Source organism: Triticum aestivum, chromosome 4B (assembly GCF_018294505.1).
Source record: "Triticum aestivum cultivar Chinese Spring chromosome 4B, IWGSC CS RefSeq v2.1, whole genome shotgun sequence".
Lineage (NCBI taxonomy): Eukaryota > Viridiplantae > Streptophyta > Magnoliopsida > Poales > Poaceae > Triticum > Triticum aestivum.
The window spans coordinates 121246392-121271031 of NC_057804.1; positions in this window are offsets into that span (position 1 = coordinate 121246392).

Here is a 24640-nt window from a genome sequence, read left to right on the forward strand (position 1 = left end):
CTCTCCGTTTCCATTTTTCCACCAAAAAAACAGAAAGTTTCTGCTCTGTTTTCATCCCTACTCCACGGGGTCCTGTTCAACCAGCCCTCCACGTACTGGGTCCCTCCACTGGCTACTGTTCATCCACCCCCACCTCCTCGATTAGGGTCATGTTCATCCAGTGATAACGGTCTCTACTACCATGGGATCATGTTCATCCATCCCCCACCGGGAACTGTTCATCAAGAGGCAGCTTCGATCAGCTTCGGTTAGCAGCAGTAGCGAAGGAATCACTCAGGTTCAGTTAGCAGCAAGGGATCGATTGGAATTCAGTAACGTAGCTAGTGTGATCGCTCAGGTTCAGTTAGAGCGCAACGCCTCGCACACACGCGCGTATGTGTACGATAGAAACACGCAAACTCCATGCACCGCTCAGCCCCGACCACCCACACTAGCCGGGAACTCCCCAAAACTTTCCTCGCCCTCGCTTCTACCATGATTTTTTCCCATCATGGACGGCCCAAAGAATGTATGCATGTGCGTCTCCGGCCCGCCCAGGATGAAAAGCACATTTTCTGTCATGGTTTTTTGACATAGAAGTAGGAGCCCACCACATCTATGATGATATCGGGTTTTGTCACAATTATCGTCATAGAAGTGTCATAAGCATGATAAAGTAAAATTCATTCGGCCCAAAATGTCACGGATGTGTCTTTTTTGTAGTGCATGTGTGGTGCCCCCTCCACAGTTTTGTCCCTCGGTCATATTTTCGTAGTGCTTAGGCGAAGCCCTGTGGAGATAGTTTCACCATCACCATCACCATGTCATCGTGCTGCCGGAACTCATCCACTACTTCATCTGTCTTGCTGGATCAAGAACGCGAGGACGTCACCGAGCTGATCATGTGCTGAACGCGGAGGTGTCGTACGTTCGCTACTCGATCGATTGGATCGCGAAGAAGTTCGACTACATCAACCGCGTTGTTAAACGCTTTCGCTTACGGTCTACAAGAGTATGTGGACACACTCTCCCCTCTAGTTGCTATGCATCTTCATGAATAGATCTTTTGTTTGCGTAGATTTTTTTGTTTCCCATGCAACGTTCCCCAACAGAGTCATCGACAAGGAAGCCGAGCGCCCCGAAATGGATTTCGCCGCCGACCAATATGATGATGAAGAATCCACCTATGCCGCGAAACTTTGCTAGATGCCTAGCCCCACGGTGGGCGCCGACTATCAGGGTTATGATCTTGACAATGAGTACTAGGGGTACGACAGAGGGGCATATCCTAGCTACGGCACAGGTGTAACACTCGGTGTTTAACGAGTTCAGGCCCCTCTCGATGAAGGTAACAACCCTACGTCTCGTGCCCTGAGGCTTGGTGTTTCTTGATGGGTATAGATACAGAGATTGCTTAACCCCGGTTCAGGAGGAGGAGTGCAGCTTAAATAAACTGCACTACATCTCCATGCTCTTCATGTCGCCGAGGCACTAAATGCTATTTATTACAGCAGTTACACGTGTAAAGAGCCTTAATTACACTAGTTATAGGTAACGGTAGTCTTGACTCCGCTTTAAGGATATCTTAGGATTCCTCAACCGTTACAGCTCCCACCCTACCCTTCATCTCTCTAGTCCGAGTGGTAGTGGCCCAGCCGAGTGACGGGTGGTCGTCCGAGTGTCGCCGAGGTGACCGAGTGGACTTCTTGATATATGCATCCGAATGCTAGTACGGTCTAGGGACCTACCAATGATGGTGTGGGACCCTAGGTGGGCTCCATATGATGGGTCCTTGACCCTACCTGTAGTAGGTGACCTCATCAGGCATGGCCCGTGGGCCAGCTGGTTCTGCCGAGGCTTTGCATAGTCTCCTGCAGGTCTGAGGGTGCTCCTCCGCCTCGGCGTCCTCGGACGCTGCCATCTTCCTCTTTGGGGAAGGTACCTCTTCCCCGGTGTCCTCTTCTTTCTCATCTTCCCCCTCATGGGTGGAGGAGGTGTGAGAGTCTTCGGACCTAGCCTCCGAGTGCTCTCGGATGTGTAGGCCGCCCTTCCCCTTCGACCATTTCTGCTCCTTGGCCGGAACCACATATGTCTCCTCGACCAAGAGCGTCTCGAGCCGAGGAGATCTTATCTCCTCAGGAAACAGCTCGGGCACAACATTTGATGCGCCTTAGGGATCCATTTCTAAGGAAGAAAGGATATATTCAATCATTCTAATAGAGGGATCTAGGAAGAAGGAAAAATAAAATAAAATAAAGCACTATGAAGCGCGTGGTTACCTCATGAGCGTCGGTGCGGCGTCGAAGCTGCAGTCGGCCCCCGCCTTGGGGAACTCGTTCTTGGATGACTTGAACAATATCATCCACATCCTGACCAGATAAGTGCGGTAGAAGTGCCGCACTGTTGGCACGTCGTCGGGCTTCACTACAAAAAAAACACCCGTGACATTATGGCTCGAATGGAAACTTTTTCTGTCATGGTTATGACACTTCTATGATGATAATTGTGACAAAAACAAGTATCATCATAGAAGTGGTGGACTCCTACTTCTATGAAAAAAATATTGTGACAGAAAATGGGCTTTTTGTCCTGGGCGGGTCAGAGACGCACCTGCATGACATTCTTTGGGCCGTCCATGACATAAAAATCGTGGTAGAACTGAGGCGAGGCAAATTTCAAGGAGTTCGCGATTACGGTGGGTGGTCGGGACAAAGCGATGCAGTGTGGTTTGCATGCTTCCCTCATACGCGCATGTGTGTGCGAGGCATTCGCTAACTGAACTAGAGTGAGGCATTCGCTTACTAAACCCGAGCAATCACACTACTACATATTGAAGCCGATCGATCTGTCCCTTCGCTGCTAACTGAACCGAAATGACTCCTTCATTGCTAGCCAAACCCGACCAACTCCGTCACAGCTAATTGAACACGATCGATCCTTCTTGCTGCTTACAGAAGCTGATCGAGCCTCCATGTGAGATGTAGCCAGTCGGTGTGTTGGGTTGCCTCTGGATGAATAGTGCCTGTTGCTGCCGCGTGCGTGATAAATAGAACGAGTCGAGACGTGTGGTGAGTCCAGCCGGTTGGCTGGCTATGGATGCATAGTTCCTGGTGGGTTGGATGAACAAGACCCCGTCGTAGTAGGCGGTTGCTGCTGGATGAACAGGACCCCGAGGAGGTCATGCCGTGCTATGCCACACCCAGTTAGTTGGGGGTGGATGAATAGGACCCCGTGGAGGCTGGATGAACAGTAGCTGGTGGAAAGTCGATAGTGGATGAACAGTAGCCCCTGGAGGCTGGAGCAAGGCAGTAGACGCTGGATGAACAATATCCCGTGGAGTCTCGTTTTGCCATATGCGACACCCCTTTCAATGAACAGAACCCCATTTCGGTTGTAGGCAGTTGGAGAGAAGTGTGTTTTCTTCATTTTGCGGTACGCACACCCCTCCCAATGAACATGACCCCGTTTCAACCGCATGCGATTGGAGGGAAGTCTGTTTCCTCCATTTTGTGGTATGCCACACCCCTCCAGATGAATAGGATCCCATTTCTAACGAAGGCGGTCGAATAGAAGGCCGTTTCCTCCATTTTGCGGTATGCTAGACCCCGCTTCGGCTGTTTTGTCCAAGCTGGTTGGCTCCCAATGAACTTACAAGACATGTTTCGACCCAGTCAGCTTGGGTCCCGATGAACATGACGCATTCCGACCAAGTCGGTTGCCTCCCGATGAACACAATGTTGTTTCTCCATTCCGACCTAGCCGGTTGCCTGCCGATGAACAGGAGGCCATTGTTGTCGTCTGTTGCATCTCCAAGTACACGAGGCCTAGCCGTACGTATGCGCGAGTATGTGTTTGAGACCCCACCCGTATGTACGTACGCGGCCATATTTTTTTGCCATGTGGTTGCACGTACTTGTACATGAGGGGACTGCCTGAACTGCTATGCCAGAGGCTCTACTACGACATGTGCGGCTACTTACTGGGCCATGGTTCATCGTTATAGAGAGACCGATCGACTAATATGTGCATACACATTTGCGACCAGATAGATAACCGTACATATGCTTCGACCTAGTGGGTCCCAACTATCAAGGGGATAAGGATGCACATCCTTGCGTGCGAAGATATAGCTGGTGGGTCCCAGCTGTCATGGGGAGGAATCATATTTTTCACGTAATAAGGAGGCACTTCCTTGCGTGCGAAGATGCAGCTGGTGGGTCCTAGCTGTCAGGGGGTGCAAACTTTTTTTTCACATAATAAGGAGGAACTTTCTTTGCGAGCGACCAGGGACCTTGTGGGTCTGAGCTATCAGCCTCTCCACATACAGTCCTCTTCTGATGACTCTCGTTTGTTGACCATGCTACTTGTGAGCTGCGTTGGGATTTCCTTGAAGAAGAGGATGATGCAGTAGAGTAGAGATACGTATTTCCCTTAGTTAAGAACCAAGATTATCAATCCAGTAGGAGAAGCACACAGAACCTCGTTAGCAGCACCTGCACACACAAAAGCAAATGCTTGCACCTAGTGCGAACAAGGGGGTTGTCAATCCCCTCAGCGGTTATTTGCAATGATCAAATCTCATAGTGGTAGATGTATAAATCAAATTTCAAAATAAAATAAAGGAAATAAAATTACAACAAGGTAATTTTGGATTTTATATATGATAAAAGTAGACCCGGGCCATAGTTTTCACTAGAGGCTTCTCTCTCAAACACAAACCATGCAGTGGGTAGACAAATTACTGTTGGGCAATTGATAGAAAAGCACATAATTATGACGATATTTATGGCAATGATCATGTATATCAGCATAATGTTAGAGACAAGTAGACTAACTCTTGCCTGCATCTACTACTATTACTCCATGCATCGATCACTATCTAGCATGCATCTACGGTATTGATCTATAAAAATGGAGTAACGCCTTAAGCAAGATGACATGATGTAAACAAAGTAAACCCAATCAATATGAATAAACCCCATCTTTTTATCCTTAATGGAAACAATACAAATATGTTTCATGTCCCTTTCTGTCACTGGGATTGAGCATTGCAAGATTAAACCCATAACGAAGCACCTTTTCCATTTTTAGATAAATCAATCTAGTTGGCCAAACCAAACTGATAGATCAGAGATAAATATAAAGTTATAACAATCATGCATAAAATAATTCAAAGAAGAGCCAATTAATATTCATGAATAATCTGATCATAAACCCACAATTCATTGGATCCCAACAAACCCACCGCAAAGAAGATTACATTGAATAGAACTCCAAGAATATCGAGGAGACATTGAATTGAAGATAAAAGATAGAGAAGAAGCCATCTAGCTAATAGCTATGGACCCGACAGTCTGTGGTGAACTACTCACGCATCACCGGAAGGGCAGCAAGGATGATGTAGAAGGCCTCCGTGATCAATTCCCCCTTTGGAAGAATATAAGCTTGAGGTGGTGGAAAAAGTGTTTTGGATGGCTCTATGATATATTGGGAATATTTGAGAATGTATAAAGGTGGAATTAGGTCGATGTGCCATGAGGGCCTCACAAGCCCAGGCCCCTCGGGGCGCACCTCGTGATATTGTCACTTCCTCCTGCCTCGTCTGGTCTTATCCCGAACCTTCTAGGGTCTCTCTTGGTCCAGAAAAAATTGTCAAAAAATTTCGTAGCACTTGGACTCATTTGGTACGGATTTCCTGAAAAGCCAAAAAGAAGGAAAAAAGAGCAACTGGCACTGGGCACTAGGTTGATAGGTTAGTCCCAAAAATGATATATAATTGCATATAAAACATCCAAGATTGATACTATAATAACATGGAACAATCAAAAATTATAAATACATTGGAGACATATCAAACATCCCCAAGCTTAATTCCTGCTTGTCCTCGAGTAGGTAAATGATAAAAAATAGGACTTTTGATGTGGAATGCTACCTAACATGTCTATCATGTAATCTTTATTTTATGGTATGGATATTTAGATCCGAATGATTCAAAGAAATAGTCTATAATTTGATATAAAGACATCGATACTCAGGCGTACTAACAAACAATCATGTCTTCCAAAATAAAAATGCGAGATAATGCTATCCCTGGAAAATCATATAGCCTTGTCATGCTCCATCTTCTTAACACAAAGTATAAATCATGCACTATCCCGGTGTCAGCCAAGCAATTGGTTCACACTTTTTAACGCGCTTCAGCTTTTTCAACCCCCACACAATACATGAGCACACGCCATGGACATAGCACTATGGGTGGAATATAGTATGGTGGTAGAGAGTAATATGGAGAAGACAAAAAAGGAAGAAACTCTCACGTCAACGTGGCTAATCAAGGGGCTATGGAGATGCCCATAAATTGATATCAATGCAAGGAGAAGGGATTGCCATGCAACGGATGCACTAAGAGCTATAAGTGTATGAAAGCTCAAACTGAAAACTAAGTGGGTGTGCATCCAACTTGCTTGCTCCAGAAGACCTCGGGCATTTGAGGAAGTCATCATCAGAATATACAAGCCAAGTTCTATAATGAAAAATTCTCACTAGTACATGAAAGTGGCTACATAGGAGACTCTCTATATGAAGAACATGGTGCTACTTTGAAGCACAAGTGTGGAAAAAGATAGTAACATTGCCCCTTCTCTCTTTTTCTCTCATTTATTTTTTCTTTTTTGTTTTTTTTGTTTTTTTCCCGGGCTCTTTTTGGCCTCTCTTTTTTCTTTCTTTCTCATATTTCCTCACTGGGACAATTCTCTAATAATGAATAATGATGATCATAACACTTTTATTTACCTACAACTCACAATTACAACTCGATACTAGAACAAAATAGGACTCTATATGAATGCCTCTGGAAGTGTACCAGGATGTGCAATGATCTAGCATAACATGTATAAAAAATGATGAACGGTGGCTGAGCCACAAATACTATGTTAGCTACATGATAACACAAAGCAATATGACAATGATGATGCGTGTCATATAAACGGAATGGTGGAAGGTGCATGGCCATATATCTCGGTATGGCTATGGAAATGCCATAATAGGTAGGTATGGTGGTTGTCTTGAGGAAGATATAAGGAGGCTTATGTGTGATAGAGTGTATCATATCACGGGGTTAGGATGGACCGGCGAAGTTTGCATCAACTCTCGAGGTGAGAAAGGTCAATGCACGGTATTGAAGAGGCTAGCAAATTGCGGAAAGGTGAGGGTCGTATAATCCATGGACTCACATTAGTCACAAAGAACTCACATAGTTATTGCCAAAATTTATTAGCCCTTGAAGCAAAGTACTACTACACAAGCCCCTAGGGGAAGTTTGGTAGTAGTAACTAATGCACGGCCCCGAACTTCACGCAAAGGAAGACACTTAATAATAAATCATGCTCCAACTTCTTAGCATAATGGGAGACAATACGTTCATGCTTTGGGAATCACAAACCTTAACACCAATATTATTACTAGACCACAAGTATTCACTAGTACAACCCACATATCACCATCTCTATATATCAAAACCTATTGCAAGGAATCAAACTTATCATATCAAGTGATCTACTTGAAAGTTTTTATTATATCCCTCTTGAATACCTATCATATTAGGACCAATTTCATAACCCGTACATATTGCCATTACTATTTTTTAGACTCTAAAAAAGATATATAGTGAAGCATGAGAGTGCAACTATTTCTTTAAAATATAACCACTGTCGTGCTCTAAAAGATATAACTGGAGCACTAGATCAACTGCCTAGCTCAAAAGATATAAGTGAAGCACAAAGAGTATTCTAACAAATCACGAATAAATGTGTATCCCTCTCAAAAGGTGTGTGCAACAAAGATGATTGTGACAAACTCAAAAGCAAACAAAGCGAAGAGTCAAAGACTCATAATACATGACGTTCCAAGCAAAACTCAATAGAAAACTTGTGAGATCCGTTAGTATAACACGCACATCATAATGTTCTAACTCTGACCCATGAAACCTACCGGCCCGACGTCCAGAGGTCTAAACTAGGGTTGGTTTGTAACTTCATCTAGATGCCACACAACCGCCTCCGGAAAACATTCATACACCCTAGGCGCCTAAACACACATGTGCTCGGCCGAAATCGCTCCTGCCCACTATTTTGGGACACCTGGGATTACCGTCCTACTTCCGACCCGCAATACGTTTGAAATTTAAGAGGGGGGCAAAGTTTGTACTTTCCCCAAATTTCAAACAAGCGTGTCCCAAACCGAAACATGGTTCCCCCTTAGCTCCCCCTCCCCCCGTCTGATTCCCCATTCATACTCCATGGTCACCAAAACTCCCTCTCCACCAGACATGAAAGCCCAACATCCTCCGTCCACAACACCATCGCACCGATAACCGATGCTCTCCTCCAACATGCCGGAGCCGATACCTTGACGTTGTCGTCCGCCGCAACACCCTCCATGGCTAGCAGTTGAAGCTGAGTCCGAGATGCTTCTAGGACGCTAACGTGCACCATACCTGAGCTAGTTCAACCATGCCGTCCTACGCCTCACAGCTTCCGCTCCAACGTCACAGTCGTCCATCACGCCAGAGCTATTCCTGCTACGCCATTGTTCACCACCTCGGATCTGCTTCCCCTCCACCAACAAATGGCCACCGCACCATAGTCAAAAACTTGGCCATGGGTTCGTCCAAGCCTCATCCGTCCTCCACAACATTGGCTCCCCTAGTAAAAACAAGAAGATCAACGTGAAATCAGGAGGACACAACACTAGCAGCCGGAATTGGTACTCCTCTTCCCTTATTCGTGCAAATCTTATGTGTCTGCTCGCACGGTATTCATCCCATGGATGACACTAGTTGACTGATTCTTATTGCACCTTCTCCCTAGTACTCGATGCCCCTAGTAACTCGCGATGCACAAGGTTTCCCCTCATATACTATTTCACCTTAGCTAGAGGTCCGTCGCCCGCCTGGATTTTAATTTCGGGCCAGTTGACTCCCAATTAAAGGAAGCACCACCCGTGGAGGTGCTAGTCCGCCTGTTTGTGAGGGAAGCAATGCCTCGGTGTTTACCTTAGGGGTGTGTGGGGCGCTGGAGATGCTGGCGCCCGATCTGGAGGTCGGTCGGGCTTAAACGAATGGCCGAGGGGCGGTGCCAAGCATGGCAGTGGGGTGAGGTTGAGGGAAGGGCGGGGCGGCGGAGGCAGGGGTCAGGGCCGGCGGTCATTGGTGGTTTGAGAAAGATCGTGAACATTGACTGGCACGAGGTAGATGAAGGCCATCTGCCCATTTCTTGTAGATCGCACGATTCAGAAAAAAATGACTGACCTATTTGTTTTTAGTCGACAGTTATTTTCGTATAGTGGTGTGCTGGAGGAGTTCCCGCACTTCCCAGCCAACCTTGTGCTCATATTTCAAAATTCGAGAATCTAATTTCGTGTGCGATGCATTTTGTAGAGCTATCATATGTCTCCCATTATTTATTTTTCACCCACCTACTATCTGGTACTTTTATAGTGCACTACTTCTGCACACACTTTACCCATACTCTCACTATTGTTTTTTTATGCATGGGTATTGCAGCCTCTGACACACTGTTGATAAATTCATAAAAGAAAAGAGAGAAGTCACTCCAATCTAATTCACGGATATGCACGAAGTGTTTCAGTGCTATAAAGGGTGTATTATCAGCACATGGAGACAGTAAACGTAGCTCTGTAGTTGATGATCTCATTCACCATGAACCACCATCCCAGTTGCTTGCTTTAACTTCGTGGTGTCATATGTGGTTGCATGTTGCATATGGTGTCTAGCTTGTATTCAAAAGGCTGAAGCCAGTCTTTATTAAGATAAGGAAAGAACTTTTTTACATCACGATGATGGCCGCAAAGAGTGTAAGACCACAGAGCACCAGAAGCCAAAAAGGCAAGGAACTGGCTGAGCCAGTGACAAGCCCAACACAAATAGGCATCACCTGCAAGCCAATTAAAAAGCCACGATGGTGGCGAAGTAGCTCGCCTTCCGCCAGGCTCTCAGGTTCTCGATGATCATGCTCACCACTCCAGCCAGGTGTCTGGCTTGTATTGCTTCCAATTTGGTTAAATTGCATCTACTTAGTTTACACATTATACCTTTGAATATGACATGACTTCCTATTTTTGGTACATACTACTACATTTGTCTATTAACCATGTTCTTACATCAAACTAATGTTCTTGTCTATCCCTCATCAATCACTTATGACAGTTAGGCATGTGTATTAGTGTGAGAAAAGCTACTCTTTAAAAGAGTGCAGTGTCACCTCCCCACATGATTCCCAAGAAACAGCAAGTTTAGATGAAAATAGTCAATGTAGCTCTGAGTTGATGACCATATTTCCCCTACACCACCATTGCAGGTGCTTGCTCTAACTTGGTAGTGTGATATGTGGTTGCATGTTGCATATGGTGTCTACCTTGTAATTCTTATAACCTGATTAAATTGCATCTGCTATTCTTCTTAGTTTACACATTATACCTATTAATGTGACATGCCTTCCTGTTTTTGGTACATAGTACATTTGTCTATTAATCATTTCCTTACATGAAACTACTGTTCTTTTTTATCCCTCATTAATCACTTATGATGAGACACCTTTAGTATATACAACGTGATATTGATTGCATATTTCATATGATTTATGGCATGTACTACTTCTAATTTGTTGAAACACCATTTATGATGAGACACTTTTAACTTGACAGAGTCATATTAGTTGCATCTTTCATGTGGTGTCTAGTTTGCATTGCTTCTAATTTGTTGAAATGGCTTCTACTTAGTTTACACAAATAGGTGTGAATATGCCATGCCATCATATTTTTCGTACATATTCCATCCTCCATGTGTTTGCCTTACATCAAAGTAGTGTTTGTCAATATCATGCATTAATGAGTTTTGAAGAGTGAACTTTATTCCTTTTTCTTGTTGGCTTGACTTGGCAATGCAAAATCAATAAAGCGGAAGGAAATTAGCAAGGTAGTGGATGATGGTGCTCCTTTCGAGCAACTGAAACGGAGGGTCTCTATAGATTCTACTCTGCCATCCTCCCAACAAGATTTGCAAGACAGCACATGCATAAACACTCAACTTAGTTGTGTTCATGATGGACACATCTCCCCTACTCCACCATCACAGGTGCTCACTCTAACTTGGCACTGTTATATGTGATTGCATGTTATGTATGATGTCTAGCTTGTATTGCTTCTAATTTTGTTGAATTGCATCTACATAATTTACACATTATACTTGTGAATAAGACATGTGTTCCTGTTTCTAGAACATACAATATCTGTCTATCACACCATGTTCTTACATCAAAGTACTACTATTGTGTAACCTGCAACAATCACTTACCATAAGACACATTTAACTTGGGAGTGTGATATAGGTTGCGTCTTACATTCTTTTCTAGCTTCTACTGCTTCTTATTTGTTGAAATGACACTTATGACGAGAAAATTTTAACTTGGTAGAGTGATATTCGTTGCATCTTTCATATGGTGTCTATCTTTCATTGCTTCTAATTTATTGAAATGCCTTCTGCTTAGTTTACACATCATAGGTGTGAATATTCAATGTTGTCATTTTTTATTACATATTCAAACCTCCTATCATGCGGTCACCTTACATGAAAGTAGTGTTCATCAGCATCATGCATCAATGAGTACTGAAAATCGAATTTTATTCATTTTTCTTGTGGGGTTTGACTTGACAAGGCAAAAAAATAAGAAAGATGAATGAAAAAAATTAAGGCAGAGTGCCGTAGAAGTTCCAAGTAAATATGATGGGCTCAACAATTCTACTCCAGCATGGCAGGTGCTTTCTCTAGCTTGGCAGTGTGATATTTGCTTGCAAGATGCATACAGTGTCTACCTTGTATTGCCTCTAATTTTATTAAATTGCATCTGCTTACTTTACACATTATACATGTGAATATGGCATGTCTTCCTTTTTTGCACATACTACATATGTTTATTACATGTTCTAACATTTAAGTATTGTTCGTGTCTATCCTTCATCAATCACTTATGACGAGACACCTTTAACTTCATAGTGTGATGTTGTTTGCACCTTGCATATGATTTATTGCTTGTATTGCTTCACATTTTCTTAAATGTCACTTATGACAAGACACTTTTAACTTGGCAGAGTGATCTTTGTAGCATATTTCATATGGTGTCTACCTTCTGTTGCATTGCTTCTAATTTATTGAAATGCCTTCTGCTTAGTTTACACATCATAGGTCTGATTATCTCATGTCGTCCTGCTTTTTGTACATATTACATCCTCCTATCATGCGGTTGTCTAACATCAAAGTTCAATTTGTTTGTATCGCCTTTTTCTTGTGGGCTTGACTTGACATGGCAAAAAAAAGAGGAAGGAACATAGAATGGTAGGTGATGGTGTTAGTACTCGGGAGGCATGAAAATGGAAGCGAAATAGCTCTGTAGATTCTGCTGGTACTGATAGTGCAATAGAAGGTCCATCGGATAAATGTACAAACACGGTATCCTTGCTACACCAGCTGCAAAACATACCAAATACAAATGAAAGTTTCCACCAAACAAGCAATGAAAACCCTAGTGGTTGCAGGACCTTCTTCCACCGTACCAACATTTGCACAAGTTACTCGTTTGCAAACTTAGGTAGCGGCAAGTTCCCAAGCTCCCTCACCACTTAACACTACTTCTGAAGCACTCTTGACACAAGAGGACTTGCAAGATCAGATGAACCTTGTGAGCTTCAACAACAAGAAGGTAGTTGATCGAGTCAAGTTATAGTTGCCTGCTTCTTTATATGTAGTCTCACAGTTTGTTGTACACTAACACTTCACATGTTCATTCTGAACTAGAACCTAGGCGCAAGAGGAAACAAACATTAGGTGTCATGCACGTATCCTCCCAACATGGATTCAATACAGGAATGACAAAGACAAAACCCAGTTTAACACCTTCCTCGACCATTTATCTGTAAGTATGGTTATTTATGAAAATAGTAATATCGTCTTTCTCTGTCCCATACTTTCTAGGTTGCTAGTAATGAGACTCCCATAATTTTCAACAGATGAGGTTCAAGTTGGATCGCCAAGATGATGCAACCAGACAAGCATGCACTCATGTTTTCAAGTCTGGTCTGCGTCAGTATCGGTATAACATGTGGAAAACTCACTTTGAAGGTAAGGCTAGCAGTGAACTTCCCAAACATCTCTAGTGGAAAATATAATGGATGAAGACTGGAGAGGCCTTGTTAAACACTGGTTGATCCATAGTATCAAGTATGTTATATATATGGGATTAGATCACATGTTGAACTCTTATTTATGCATGCGCCTTACAAATTTATCTTCTTCTAGGTAAACTGTTCAAAGAACAAGGCCAACCGTACGAAAGTGAAATCCCAACAGACGACATGATCTCGTAGCTATATTGCACACTTCGAGGCTCTTGTAACTAGATGTTGTTTCACTCTTTTCAATGTGCCATATTACCATATCTATGTTGACTTGTTCCAAATGCGGAGGAAAGCTCGCAAGGACCAAAAAGTACCTAAACCAAATGCGGTGGAAATCTTCAAGGACCGTCACATCAGCAAGATGAAGAGCATGACTACACCAGTCAAAGCCGCTGTTGTAAGTCCTTAATCCTCGTGCCTTTGAACTACTAGTTACTCTGACTTTTGCATTCAACTACACGGTTTGCAGCCAATGTCTATTACTCTTTTCAATTTTGGACATAATTTTCTTAATGTATCATTGCACCTTACAAGGTTTCAAAGAGAGGAGTGTTGTTCCTTTGCTCTTGATTTGTAATCCAATTCCATGCTGGACTTGCCCACACAATTTTCATGTTTGTCTGTTCTTAGTTGTTTTGTGATATGAATGATGTCATACTATGCTTACCATATTATAAACTTTGTCTCTTTATCCTTAGCTGTCAATACAATGTGAAGAAATACACAATACATTAGCCGTGGTACATGGTCATATGTTTGGAACCTGATTTTATTATGTACTTTGCAGTAAAATACAACTAATATTTTACATGGGTTCACAAAAATAAATTTTGTATATAGACCAAAGCTATTCTGTTTGGTTTTGCTGCCTCACTAAAAACTTCTGTTCTGGTACTACTAATCTACAAACGCAACTTTTCAGCAAGCTATGGAACAAATGGTGGAACCACCACCTCCTGAAGGTGACGAGGCAACCATAATAGCAATGTCACATCTTGCTGCAGTGGGTTAGTGAAAGCACAAGTGCTCCCCGGGTGACTTTGATAATTAATATCAACATATCTCTTGTTTGACTAATAGTTTTATCTAGTGTATTTCAGACAAGTTCAAAAATGGCATGGCAAGGACAAGAGGATGTGGAACCCCTTCAAGGTGCTAAGGACGAAGATTGACAGAAGCTCAAGACTCTTCATCTTTATTTTAGTGATCCAAGATCACATTGAGTCCATAGGAAAGCTAATACTATTAAAAGGGGATGAGGTGTTGCTTAATGGCTTGCTTGCTCAAGTGCTTAGTGATATTGCTCCAAAACCCCCAGCCACTTTCTCCATCCATATATGTCAAAATCCTAAGCTCCAACTCGGCCCCACCGATTCTTTCTACCCAGCGCCATCGACTTCATATGTCATAGCCACTGCCAGAAACCCTAGCAATTAGGTTACTTGCCCTGTGACTTGTTGCATTTATTTCGGTCTCACCGAGTTATGCAATCGGTCTCACCGAGTTGGCTTGACAGACTCTCTGTTGCTTGTTGCTTCACTTCGATCTCATCGAGTTGATGCAATCGGCGCCACCGAGATGATGTTTGCCCTAAGCGATAGAAAATCGGTCTCATCGAGTTGTTCCAGTCGGTCCCACCGAGATTCCTAACATTCACATTTTTGAACTGATCGGTGCCACTGAGTTTAACTATTTGGTCCCACCGAAATGAGTCAAATGTGTGTAACGGTTGGATTTTTTGTGGAGGCTATATATACCCCTCCACCCCCTTCTCCATTTGTAGAGAGCCATCAGAACACGCCTACACTCCATCATACATTTTCTGAGAGAGAACCACCTAGTCATGTGTTGAGATCAAAATATTCCAGTCCTACCACAAGAATCTTGATTTCTAGCCTTCCCCAAGTTGTTTTCCACTCAAATCATCTTTCCACCATAGCCAAATCTGAGAGAGAGAGAGAGAGATAGAGAGAGTTGGGTGTTGGGAAGACTATCATTTGAAGCACAAGAGCAAGGAGTTCATTATCAATACACCATATATTACCTTTTGGAGAGTGGTGTCTCCTAGATTAGTTAGGTCTCGCTTGGGAGCCTCCGTCAAGATGTGGAGTTGAACCAAGAAGTTTGTAAGGGCAAGGAGATCGCCTATTCCATGAAGATCTACCCGAGTGAGGCAAGTCCTTTGTGGGCGATGGCCATGGTGGGATAGACAAAGTTGGTTCTTCGTGCAAACCTTTGTGTGTGGAGCCCTCCGTGGACTCGCGCAGCCCATCAACATGGACGTACGATAGCACCACCTATCAGAAAAAATCTTCGTGTCTCCATTGCGTTTGCAAACTCCAATCCCATCCATTTACTTTCTTGCAATTTGCATGCTTTACTCTTTCCGCTACCTATACTCTTGTCATGCTTGCTTGAAATGTATTAAGAGTGCCTTAACATGTGCTAAACTCAACCTTAACTTGAAGAAATTAAAAATTGTCACTTTTACTTGTTAAGGGTCTAATCACCCCCTCTAGACCCCTCTTCTCGATCCTATCAGTTAGTATCTCTCTAATAACAGTGCCAAAAGCACCTTCCTGCGAAATACTGGGTCGATTCTTAAGGCAACCTTGTCCAAATTGCCTCATGATCAAGATCTGCAAGCTCAAAATAATGATATATCTACGCTCCAGACACAAGTCCAATCCCTAACAGAGACCCTTTGTGAAACAAGGATAACCATTGTTCGATGTCGTCAAGATATGCATAGTTTTGAAACTAGACTATCAGACATTTGTTATGATGTTCAGGAGCCTAGGATAAATGAAGGCGAAGGTTATGGTGCTCCATCATACACTACAACATGAAAATGTAACAGTCAGGTCAAATGAACTGAGCTTATGAACTTCTGATGGTGCATTTATCTGCCGAACTGTTAACTTTTATGCGAACCCCCCTTTTGTTATATGGCTATAATTTTTCTTGTTGTGATACAACATCTGTTCTTAACGGGCAACGACCGGCTGAAGAAAACAGCAAGCAATTTTTGTGTAGTGTAGGGTGTTCCCTATATTTGCACCGGTGGCGAACTTTGATGCCTAGTGGATGTAACCAGTGCAATCCCGGTAATAGCCGAGCGTTAGTTTCTTGCTTATTTATTTCCTTAGTCTTTGTTTTCCTTCGTTTGCTAGTGGCCATAATAACCATGGGCCACATACAAACCTTGGTAACCATGGGCCTGTTGCCTGCTCTAGTGACCATGGGCCATCTAGGGGCCCTAGGATCAATGGGCCTCCTGTGGGTCATAGGATCCATAGGCGTTTCATGGGCCAAAAGCGGACCACAATACAGGCCGTAAATGGGCCAAATTGGTAACTGTTCGTTTAAGGGCCCGCGCCTTAATGGGCCGTTAATAGGTTGGAAGATAGAAAATGCTTAATTCTATCGACGGGCATAACGGGTCGTTATTGGGCCGGAGTATTTCACGGGATGAAAATGGCCCAACGGGTTAACGGGCACAAACGGGCTGACTGTAACCACAGGCTAAATTTGGCCCATTAGCCGAGTAGGCCAGTAACAAACTGTAAGTAATCGAGGGCTGAAAGTTATACCAAAAATTTATGGGCCCTTAGAAGGCCAAAAGATAACACTAGCTAGAAAAGGCCCAACTGAATCATGGGTCATTAATCGGTATAAAGCAATTTACTGTTTATTACAAGCTAGAATCATCATGAGTTGTTAAAGGGCCCATAGATACAAAAGGCCTCATGTGGGCCAAAAGACGTCATGGGCTAGACATAGGTCGGAAGTGACAACGGGATGGAATTATATTGGACGACCCACATGACGCTACTGGGCCGAACTCGAAAAGGCCATAACATGCCATGAGTTAACGGGTCGTAAATTAGCTATATGCAAACAGGTTGTCAACAGGCTTTCCATGGGTCGGCCCGCTGACTTTTGACCAAGTCAAACATACCAGCCTTTTTAAACTAATTGAGCCACTGTTGGACCATGCCACATGTCACTTTTCCATAGGCCCGTCTCGTCCATTGGATGAATGACATTTGTCGCTACGTGGAGCTAACACGTGGTTCTTCTGGCCAATGAAAATTTTACACATGGAAAATCCCCATTGGTTTGGGCTGTTACTGGGTTATCGAGTCCAAACCAGAACCCAATAGCTTAATGACGACCCGTTATGGATACCACGTGTCGGTTACCCTTGACAAAAGCAGTTCCATGACGCGCAATTTATCATCATGGAAGTGGACACTTCCGTGATGATAATTCAAGTATTATCATGGAACACTTCTACGATAGCACATGTATGACTATCTGGATTCTATCATAAAATTGTCATGGATGTACATGCATGACAGAAAATGTGACCTACTGAGACAAAGACGTATCATCACGGAAGTGTTTTTTTTGTCTTGTGTTGAGATCAAAGGGATTCCACTCCAACCATGGAACTTTGATCTCTAACCACCTCAATTGCTTTTCACCCAAATCCCTCTCCTATCACGTGCCAAAATTTGTGAAAGTGTTTGAGTATTGAGGAGACTATCTTTTGAAGCACAAGAGCAAGGACTTCATCATCATCAATAACAAAATCTATTACCTTTTGGAGAGTGGTGTCACCTAAATTTGTTAGGTGTTACTTGGGAGCCTCCAAATCTTGTAGAGTGAACCAAGAGTTTGTAAGGGCAAGGAGATTGCCTACTTCGTGAAGATCTAACCAAGTGAGGGTGGTCCTTCATGGGTGTAAGCCATGATGGAATAGGCAAGGTTGCTTCTTCGTGGACCATTTGTGGGTGGAGCCCTCCATGGACTCTCGCCACCATTATCCTTCATGGATTGAAGCATCCATCAACATGGATGTACGATAGCACCACCTACCGGAACCACTGAAAAATCTCCATGTCCTGCAACGTTTGCATATCTTCGAACCCTTCCTCTACTTAATTTCATGTGAGTCTTACTTTCCGCTACCACACTATTAGACTTGCATGTGTAGGGTGTTTGTAGACTTGCTAGAATTGCTAAAATCCACCAAGAACTAAAATTGGGAAAGGCTAGGTTTTTAATTGGCAAGTAGTCTAATCACCCTCCTCTAGACCTACTTATAATCCAACATGTAGCACTGTGGTCTAGCTTGCATGTCGATGGGCGATGCTCGCCGGGGTTGATGCTGCCTCCCGTGAGTGGTTGTTCCCGTGGGCGTAACAACTGATGGGCATTTGTCCTCTAAGGGGCTTGGAACTTCCAATCTAGCGGCAATGGTGATGTCCGCCGAAGTCAGGTCAATATAGATCAACATCCCATGGTGCGGAGCTGTTGATGGTTCCCTTATGGACTGTCAGGTCTATGGTCATTCATGCCTTGGATGATCCATGGAATGTGTTGCTACTATCGATGCATAGCAGTATTTGTGTCCTTTCGCATAGTATGATTTGCTACTTCAGATGACAATGACGGAGATAGTGGGGGTGTGTGGTGTTGTGGTCCGATTCTGATTCGCCATTGGTCATGCATTGACTCTGAATTGTCTTGAACATGGGATTTTAGCAGTGCCGACAACCTTTCTCCCTCGCCGATGACTTTGTTGTGTGGTGGCGAGTAACTTTTGTCATGGCTTGACTATCTGCTCGCCCTGGCATGGACATCTGTCGGACTGTGCACGTATGCAACTGCTAGGATTATGGCAAGTGGAGGAGACATCATATAATGACTTCGATTGGGTGGTGCTTCTCAAGTACCCTGCCCCGAGCTCTGCAGTAAAGACCCTAAGTCTGGCCCTTATTGGTTATACTTGGCAATGGCGACGTCTTTCATGTCATTATCTTGATGAAGGCATTACTTCGAGTTTTGCTCCACCATGATCTTTAGGGTGAAAACCTACTATCTGATCTTCGATGGTTGGATCTGGTGAAGACAAGATTTTTCTGTCGTTCCTTTCATGGAGGCGTCGCCTATGGAGAACCTGCCTCATAGTCTATGTTTTGTTGAAAGATGGTTGGTACAGATGGTCACTACGGTATATCATCGATCATTGTTTTGATCACTTTGATTTTTTGATTCACCTAAGCATAGCTTCAATCTTATTTGACTTTGCTATTTGTCGATGTGAATTTCTGTGTGTATTGGCTATGTGCATGTAGCTATGAAAAGATCGGGTGTGTGCTCATTATGATTGTATATCCCTGAATGCTACATTATGAATCAATAAAAATCAAAAAAATATTTTTGGGGTGCGGAGAACGGAAACAGGAAAACTCATTGGTATGCACGGGATAAAATAACTAGGTCTAAATGTCAGGGTGATATGGGATTCAGAGATTTGATGTTTTTAACCAAGCACTTTTGGCACGTCAGGCCTGGCACGTCCCGACTCGGCCCGACAGTCTTTGTGTACGACTAATAAAGGCTAAGTATTACCCTAACAGGAGACTAGAGGATACAATTTTCTATGGTATCCATTGCCCACATGGCAAGCTCTGTGTTATGGTCTTGAGTTATTAAAAAAAGGGATTCTGTGGAAAATTGCTAATGGCCAAAATGTAAGTATATGGTGGGATAGATGGATTGTTCGTGAACCAACTGGTGACCTTATTTCTCAAAAGGGTTGGTGTAGACACAAATGGGTTTCTGAGCTTATGGGCCACAATGGAAATTGGGATAGTGTAAAACTTCAACAACTTCTTCTCCCAATTGATATTTCTAAGATCCAGAAAAGTCATCCGTCTCATCGCCTAGGCGAGGATTTCATTGCATGGGCTCCAGAGAAGTCTGGCTTATTCTCTGTTAAGAGTGCATACAAGCTAGCTTCGGATTAAATTTACAATGGGAATGCTACTACTGCAAGTACCCGTCCCGGTGGGCATCGTGGGGGCTGGAAAGCGCTCTGGTGAAGCTCGACACCTCCAAAGATCTTAAGCTTTGCATGGTGGTTAGCAACTAATTCCTCTGCAACCTGGTGCAATATGAAGTAGAGGAGCCTAGAAACCAGTGATATTTGCCATATTTGTGGCTCCGAGGAAGAGGATTCCTATCATACCTTTTGCACTTGCACAAATGCTAGAGTTTCGTGGCGAGCTATGTATGCTGAATGGACGTTGCTAGATGTAACTTCTATTGTCCGTTCTGGAGATGAATGGTTTGTACATATATACATATATGTCAACTTGATGAGCCTACATGGGTGCAGTTACTTATGTTCTTCAGGCATATTTGGTATGTACGAAATGAGCTAGTTCACAACAAACCGGCACCACCAATTGAAGTCTCTGTTAGGTTTTCTCAAGTTATTTGGCCTTGTTACAATCCATAAAGATTCAGCCGAATGTGGATCAGGTGAAAGAAAAAACCCATCCAGTAGCTTTCCCCATACTTCTGTCACTTGCAATCTTAGTACAGAGGTGCGCACTATTTGGATTCCTTCAGCTGTGGGAAGAGTAAAACTCAACACTAATGGCTCCATCTATGACGGTGTTGGAAGAACAGGTATGTTACTTCAAAATCATGTAGGTAATATTATCTTTAGTTCATGCAGGTTCCTTCCTTCATGCGATGATGTTATGGAGTGTGAAATCCTAGCTATCAAGATGGGCCTCATGATAGCATTGTAGTGAAGCAACCTTCCAATTAACATCGGATGTGATAATCTGGAGGCAGTCAACATGGTCAGAAGCGAAGACACAAACAGTTCGAGATATGCTTCTCTTATTCAGGAGATTAAAGCTAGTACGTCGAAACGTAGTTCTAGTATTACTGTTGGGAATCATTGCATGGAAAACAAAAAAAATTCTACGCACACGCAATGATCTATCCATGCAGATGCATAGTGATACGTCTCCAACGTATCTATAATTTATGTAGCATTCATGCTATTATATTGTCTGTTTTGGATGTTTATGGGCTTTACTAAGCACTTTTATATTATTTTTGGGACTAACATATTAACCGGAGGCCCAGCCCATATTGTTGTTTTCTTGCCTATTTCAGTGTTTCGAAGAAAAGGAATATCAAACGGAGTCCAAACAGAATGAAACCTTCGGGAGTGTGATTTTTGGAACAAACGTGATCCAGGAGACGTGGAGCTGAAGTTAGGGAAGCTTCGAGGAGGCCATGAGGCAGGGGGGCGTGCCCACCCCCCTGGGCGCGCCCTCCACCCTCGTGGGCCCCTCATGGCTCCCCTGACCGACTTCTTTCGCCTATATATCTCCATATACCCTAAAACCTTCGGAGAACACAATAGATCAGGAGTTCCGCCACCGCAAGCCTCTGTAGCCACCAAAAACCTCTCGGGAGCCCGTTCTGGCACCCTGCCAGAGGGGGAATCCATCACCGGTAGCCATCTTCATCATCCTGACGCTCTCCATGAAGAGGAGGGAGTAGTTCACCCTCGGGGCTGAGGGTATGTACCAGTAGCTTTGTGTTTGATCTCTCTCTCGTGTTCTTAACTTTGCATGATCTTGATGTATCGCGAGCTTTGCTATTATAGTTGGATCTTATGATGTTTCTCCCCCTCTACTCTCTTGTAATGGATTGAGTTTTCCCTTTGAAGTTATCTTATCTGATTGAGTCTTTAAGGATTTGAGAACACTTGATGTATGTCTTGTCGTGCTTATCTATGGTGACAATGGGATATTCACGTGATCCACTTGATGTATGTTTTGGTGATCAACTTGCGGGTTCACCTTGTGAACTTATGCATAGGGGTTGGCACACGTTTTCATCTTGACTCTCCGGTAGAAACTTTGGGGCATTCTTTGAAGTACTTGGTGTTGGTTGAATAGATGAATATGGGATTGTGCGATGCATATCGTATAATCATGCCCACGGATACTTGAGGTGACAATGGAGTATCTAGGTGACATTAGGGTTTTGGTTGATTTGTGTCTTAAGGTGTTATTCTAGTACAAACTCTATGATAGATTGAACGGAAAGAATAGCTTCGTGTTATTTTACTACGTACTCTTGAATAGATCGAGCAGAAAGGATAAGTTTGAGGTGGTTTCGTACCCTACCATAATCTCTTTGTTTGTTCTTCGCTATTAGTGACTTTGGAGTGACTCTTTGTCGCCTGTTGAGGGATAGTTAAATGATCTGGTTATGTTATTGTTGTTGATAGAACTTGCACTAGTGAAAGTATGAACCTTAGGCCATGTTTCCTACCATTGCAATACCGTTTACACTCACATTTATCATTAGTTACCTTGCTGTTTTTATATTTTCAGATTACAAAAACCTATATCTACCATCCATATTGCACTTGTATCACCATCTCTTCGCCGAACTAGTGCACCTATACAATTTACCATTGTATTGGGTGTGTTGGGGACACAAGAGACTCTTTGTTATTTGGTTACAGGGTTGTTTGAGAGAGACCATCTTCCTCCTACGCCTCCCACGGATTGATAAACCTTAGGCCATCCACTTGAGGGAAATTTGCTACTGTCCTACAAACCTCCACACTTGGAGGCCCAACAACGTCTACAAGAAGAAGGTTGTGTAGTAGACATCAAGCTCTTTTCTGGCGCCGTTGCCAGGGATGCTTGAAGATATATCTTTAGATCTTGCAATCGAATCTTTTTGTTTCTTGTTTTATCACTAGTTTAGTTTATAAAAGAAAATTAGACAAAATGGAATTGAGTTTGCCTCATACGCTTCATCTTTTTAATATCTTTCGTGAGAATGATGGAAAGGAAAATTGTGCTCAATTGCTAGAAGAAGAATGCATTAAAATGTTTGGTACTAGATCTTTGTGTGATGAGCATGATTGCAATGTTGTTAGTATGAATTCCTTGAATATCCATGATGCTAAGGATATGCAAAGCCACAAGCTTGGGGAAGCTATGTTTGATGAAGATAATATTTTTTGTCCCCCAAGTTTTGATGAGAAAATTTGTTATGATGATAGCATGCCTCCTACTTATGATGATTATATTGATGAAAGTGGGTTTTGAAGAGTGTCAACTTTAGGAAGTAGTGATCCCACTATTTTGGAGGATGTTGAATCTTATTGTGATGAATATGAAAGTGGATTTGGAGAGGTCATGACTTTATTTAGTGATGAATCCACTATTTCAGAAGAGGTTCCAATTGATTATGAGAACAAAGTTGCTATCTATGATGATTATTGTGATGACTTGTATGCTATTAAGAATAATGATAACCATGAAACTTGTCATCATGATTTTAGTTTTCAATTGGATTATGCTTCACATGATAGTTATTTTGTTGAGTTTGCTCCCACTACTATTCATGAGAAGGATTTTGCTTATGTGGAGAGTAGTAAATTTTCTATGCTAGTAGATCATGAAAAGAATGCTTTAGGTGTTGGTTATATTGTTGAATTCATTCATGATGCTACTGAAAATAATTATGAGGGAGGAACATATGCTTGTAGGAATTGCAATAATATCAAGTTTCCTCTCTATGTGTTGAAAATCTTGAAGCTATGCTTGTTTTGCCTTCCTATGCTAGTTGATTATTGTTCCCATAAGTTGTTTGCTCAAAAAATCCCTATGCATAGGAATTGGGTTAGACTTAAATGTTCTAGTCATATGCTTCATGATGCTCTCTTTATGTTTCAATTCTTATCTTTTGTGTGAGCATCATTGAAATCATCATGCCTAGCTAGAAAGGCATTAAAGAAAAGCGCTTGTTGGGAGACGATCCAATATTTACCCTTACTGTTTTTGTGTGTTCACATGATTATGCTACTGTAGTAATCATGTTTTATAGCTTTTGTTTCAATAAAGTGCCAAGTAAGACTTTTAGGACAGCTTACGGTGATAGTTGTGTTGATCCTGCTAAAAATCAGAAACTTTTGCACCCAGTAAATTAGTTTTGATAATTCACAGAAACGTTATTTTGATATGATTCTTTCTGATATTGATTGTTACACAAATTTCTCAGGTTTTCCTAATTTGGTAGGATTTTTGGAGTTCCATATGTATACGTTTGATACAGATTACTACAGACTGTTCTGTTTTTGACAGATTCTGTTTTCTATGTATTGTTTGCTTATTTTGATGAATCTATGAGTAGCATCGGAGGGTATGAACCATAGAGAAGTCGGAATACAGTAGATATTACACCAATATGAATTTAGAATGATTTCATTACAGTACCTAAGTTGTGGTTTTATTTTCTTATACTAACGGAGCTTATGAGTTTTCTGTTGAGTTTTGTGTTGTGAAGTTTTCAAGTTTTGGGTAAAGATTTGATGGACTATGGAATAAGGAGTGGCAAGAGCCTAAGCTTGGGGATGTCCAAGGCACCCCAAGGTAATATTCAAGGACAACCAAGAGCCTAAGCTTGGGGATGCCCCGGATGGCATCCACTCTTTCGTCTTCGTTCATCGGTAACTTTACTTGGAGCTATATTTTTATTCACCACATGATATGTGTTTTGCTTGGAG